We start from the raw sequence: 5,783 nt of genomic DNA on the forward strand, positions 1-5,783 counted from the left end.
AGGTACGTGTAAATATTTTGGAGGGAAAATTAGAAAAAGTAATTTTTTTAATTGTATTTTTATCTTATCCCATTTTAAGTTTACTCAAATTTCAAGTGTAGATGCTCTTTGGATGTGGAATTTAATGTGGAATTTAATTTCACATCCAATGAGTACCCATTATGCATACTTTTAAGAAGACCCACACTAATAAAAATTGAACATACATTAAAAAAACATGTTCAACAACATTTTTATTGTATCTTCAATTTTTATCAATGTGGGTCTTCTCAGAAGTATGCATAATGGGTACGTTTTGGATGTGGAATTTAATTCCGCATCCAATGAGTGCCTACACTTGAAATTTGAGTAAACCTATAGGGAGATAAGCCAAAAATATAATAGAAAAAAGGTAGTTTTCTTCATTTCCCTCAAAAATTCATAACTCTTATTTTATTATTTTCCTATTGTTTTACTATTTTTCCTTAGGAGGCCACATTTAGGATAAAATTTCCCCTAATTCATATCTTTACCTTCATTTTCCTTTTTTTCACTTCTCTTGCCTTCTTTTCTAGTTGATTCTCTTTTGTTGCTTCATTTTTTGCTTCTATTGTCTTCACTTCTCTTCTACTACTTAAGTATTTTTCTGTGTATTGCATTTTTTGTATCCAACTTTATTCCTTGTACTTAGCATTTTTTTTGTTGCATTCAACTTCTTACTTTTATCTTCTCAAGTCATGGATTCCATCATCTTCTTTCTGGATCATCTTGTAGTTGCGTCTTACTTGCACTTTTCCTTGTCACCTTATTGTGTCATGGTGTTTGCTTCATTCATAGGGTTGTCTTCATTGTTGTATTATTCTTCTTCTTCGTGGAGTTGGTATCTTCATAATCAGTCTTCTTTCAACTACCAGGTTTCTTCATCTAAATCTTCCATTGCAATATATGCATACAAAGAAAAGTTTCTTGGAGGAGGTATGTATCCATCCAACAAGACACCTACATTAGGGGAATTTTGAGGTCTAAAATGGGCCTCCTAAGAAAAATGTTCAACCAAAATAAATTTTATAAGAACTACTAGGATTCAAGATGATGATGTCAACCATGGGGGAGGATTCACCATTTTTGGAGTAAAAAAGTAAAATGATTAAAAAATAAGAAAATAATAAAAATATTTTTCAACTCGTATTTCCAACTTGTCTCCCTAAGATTTTGCTCAAGTTTTGAGTGGGAGTACTTGTTGGATGAAAAATTTGATTCCTCATCCAAGGAGTAACTATGTTTCATACTTTCTATGTACCCTACTACACAAAAAATGAGAAATACATGAAAGATGTGATTGGAATAATGTTTTATCATATATTTCTAATTTTTCATGTAGCAGCATCCATCGAAAGTATGTAACATGGGTACTCCTTGGATGAGGAATCAAATTTTGCATCCAACAAGTGTTTCGACTGGAAATTTGAGTAAACCCATAGGGAGATAAGTCGAAAATACGAGTTGAAAAAAAAAAGTTTTTTCTTTTTTCACTCTGAAATTTGATGAGGTAATCTAATCTTACTTTATTATTTCCACTATTATTTTATAATTTCCTTAGGAGGCCCATTTTAGACCTCAAAATTCCCCTAATGCATTTTGTTTTGTACATTTACATGCTTACAAAATATGTTTATTTCTAGAGTTTATTAGGACCCAACAAAACACATATGGCCTTAGTTTAACGAACTTAATTGAAGAACCAATTTCATGACTCAATATTGAATTTACTTGTCTCTAAACTCTTTGACAATGGGTGTTGAATAACATTAAACATGCACCCTTTTTTGTTAACATCAATAACCTCTTTATAACTTTGAGTTTTTAATTTTGAATCTAATTTTCTTGAAACTTTTCTAATTTTATCTTAATTCTTACACATTAATGATTTTAATTAATGTAGATTGGCTTTTAAATTCACTCCTTACATTCTATTTCTATCTTAACTTGCAATAAGGTTTCACCAATATGACTTAACTTTGATTGCTTACATTTGTCCCCTTTAAGTTTAGTTGAACTTGATCAACTAATGAAAATTTTAAACCGTTTACTCTCCATGATGACCTCTTATTAAATTACACAATATTTCCATTGAGTAAAAGAATGTGGCAATAAAAAAACCTAAGCCTAACAAAGCCAAAGTATTCCCCAAATTTCACCAATTTAGACATATAGCTTCACATTTGTTAAATTTTCTTTCTCTACATATCTCGAATGCTATCATTCTATAATGATAATAATGTATCATTATCTATTTTATTGTTTCTAACCAACCCATAGCCCTTTGTAACGATCTCAAGTTTTTAGCCAGAACTTTTTTTGTAACCCCCTCGAGTTTCTTTCGTCAACATCATGAGACACTTATGACAATAGGGATGCTCCTCAAATAAAAGACATATTTTTTGTTCCTCCATGTATTCTTGTGAGAAACTAAATTTATATGGGATTCCTCACATAGAAATACGTGAAATTCAAATATGAAAAGAAAATTCCCATGAGAGAAAACCTACTTGTACTTCTACTTTGTGCAATTTGAAAGTGTGACCACCAATGGCTCGACACATTGCTTTAACTCCATGAAAACAAATAAACATAGCACTTGCCATGACCTTTTGCTATAAAAAGACACCATCTTACTTTCATTGAACTCAAAATGATTACCATTCAACTTTTCCCAACACGTCGTCATTGAAATCAAAATGCTTACTATTCAACTTTTTCCAAATCAAAACTAATGCAATCTGCGTAATGACAAATAAAAAAACTAGTGTATTATTCTTGTGACATCATAACAAGAATGATTGTATTATATGGACTTATGTAGGAATTAAATTGAGTACATATATAAAAATAAACAGAGATATGTAGCAGAAATAAATCTTCATTTCATTAATATCAAAGAACGTGAAGATGTTTACATAGAGAAAAGAAATAAGCTAGCTCTGGTGATGATAACTTATCTGTGAGAATAGATGTCATAGACACATGCCCTTGAACTATGTTACAATGAGGCTTAAGGGAATTTTTATTATTTAAAAGCAAGGGGAAACCCCTAAGAAACCAAAACCATAACCCTAGGAGATGAAACGCCAATCTTTTGTGGGCACCATTGGGGTTAGTTGGGTAGTCAATTTCTCGGGGTTGTAACTTGGTCATATGATATTCTTTTGACATTTACAATACCTCATTTTAATGTCTCTAGAAGTACTATATAATTTTCGGTAGCCCTGTTCCACTATGGGCCTTCTGAGGACCTCAAAAAAACTTTGTTTACAGGGTCAAAGCAACTCCGAAATTTCATGATACGAAAACTGCTAAAAATAGTAATTTTTGTTATAATCGAGGCAACTTATGAAACTAAATAGAGGTCTAGGTGGAATAGGCAAGTGGCCACCGACATCCACCTAGATCAGTCCTTGCCCCTTAGGAAGTAATGGTCTCCATTGCATGCAGAGCCTCCATGAAGTGAGGAACTTTTTGTTGAACTTGGTCCCTGGTGAGCCACTGGTCCTAGTGGAAGAGTTGGATTACTTTGAAAAATATATATAGCAGTATCCTCTACTAGAGAGTGTTCTTGATTTGTGTTTCTATGATACTATAAGTTGTGTCTTATTTAATACAACTTTGGCTAAGACTTGTTTGTATCAACTGCTCAGCAACGTTGAATGTGTCTAAAAGTGGGGAAAGGTATGGCCACAATCGATCCACATTGAGTACTAGGTGTAGACCAAGGAATGGTGGAATGCTAAGGTTGAATAAAGTTTCCCCTATAACTTTAGTGATGGTGTAAGGCCCATATCAGAGTGGGTGAACGTTGCAGTGGGCCCTAGTGAAGCGCTCCTTCTGCAAATGTAACCAAATGTTGTCACCCACCTAGAACTTGTGTGGCACCCAATTTTGATCATGGCATTGTTTGTACATAGCATTTGCTTTGTCAAATATGTCATGGACTTGCTAGTGGATGTGCTGGATGCACTCAACGATTTTTTTATCCCTATCAACTTTGGACTAGACATGAGCCAAATTTTCTTGAGTAGATACAAATGGTATGACAACATCAATGGGACATAGTGGTTGAAATCTCAATCCCACTTGAAAGGGTCTATGGTGAGTTGAACTATGGAGAGACTTGTTGTAGCTGTGTTGGTCATAAGGGAGGATGTCATGCGATGTTTTTGGATACTTCGAGTTGTACATGCATAGGATGTGCACAATCAAGTTGTTGATGATGTATGTTTTTCCTTGAGTTTGGGGTGAAAGGTTGTGGACTTAGTGAGCTTGGTATCCAACAATGACTAGAGGCTTGACCAAAATGCACTTAGGAACTGCCTATCCCAATCTGAGATAATGGACTATGGGATCCCAAAGTGTACCAATACATGTTCAAGGAAGAGTTTAACAGTGGTTTCTGCTATGATACTCTTCTTACATGCTGTCATAATGGCCATCTTGGTAGAAGGAAGGCACGACATGTAATTGATGGAGATGGATTCCCAGGGACAGTTAGAAGTCAATAGAAGCATATAGAGGCCTTGCTAGTTGATTGTAGGTTTTTCAATGATGCAGGAAGTGTGGGATATGATGTACTTCCAAACATCCTATCAATGGTTCATCCAATAAAAATACTTCTCTAACACTTCCACTGTCTTTTCTACCCCAAAATATCCTATGACGCAACAATAATGTGCCTCCCAAATCATCCTAGCATGCTCATTTGAAGGAACACAAAGGTGTCATAAGTGGAATAAAATTGTGTCATGGAGGTGAAAATATGGGACTTTCTTACCTTCCAAGAGAATATGGTACGTGGTGCTGAATTCTGGATCACTCTTGTTAAAGATGCGACCATCCCGAAGTCTCATGTCGACAAGAGTCAAGCACAGTGGTGAACGCAATAGCTGATGGTTGTTTGCAAAATTATTGGTGTTTCCCTTATTTTACTTAATGTCCAAATGGAACAGTTGTAGATATTTGGACCATTTACGATGGTGATTGTTCTACAAGTTTCCTTGTGTTTGTATGAACTGTAAGGGTCGGTGGTCTATGTGGATGATTATTTCCTTCCCAATAATGTAATGCTTCCATTATCAGTACTCTTGCATAATGGAATATATCTCCTTGTCATAGGTGGAATAATTTTAGACTGTGTCTAATAATGTCTCACTATGATATGCCATTGGATGCCCCTGTTGGGTAAGAACTACACCAACAACATGGTCGGAGGAATTTGTATCAATTTCAAATGGCTGCCATAGGTCTCGTAATGTGAGAACTAGTGTAAAGTAGAGGTGATGCTTCAACTTGGAAAACACCTACTATTGGGATTCAGACAAAAATAAATTTTCTTTCACTCTCCCCTTGCTGCTTGACTCAAAGGCCAAATGATATGAGATAATCCCAACACAAATCTACGATAGAAATTGGCAAGACTCGGAAAGGTGTGGAGCTATGCTAGAATTATTACAGCTAGCCAATCCCAAATAACTTGTATCTTGGTTGGGTCCACATGGAAACCCTGCTCGCCAACGATGTACCCGAGATATTGAACCTCGGTCATACCACTAGTGTATTTATCCAAATTGGCACACAATTTGTGTTGTGACAATGTTTAGAGGACCTGTCAGATATGGCATATGTGCTCTTCCGAACTCTAGTTAATGATCAGGATGTCATCCAGGTACACTACAACGAATGAGTTGGTGAAGGCCTGAAATATTTCATCCATCAACTGCATGAAGGTTGTGGGGGAATTTTTCAACTTGAAA

Source organism: Pinus tabuliformis, chromosome 7 (genome assembly GCF_031772625.1).
Source record: "Pinus tabuliformis cultivar Carrire ecotype Pingquan chromosome 7, CPIR1, whole genome shotgun sequence".
Taxonomy (NCBI): Eukaryota; Viridiplantae; Streptophyta; class Pinopsida; order Pinales; family Pinaceae; genus Pinus; species Pinus tabuliformis.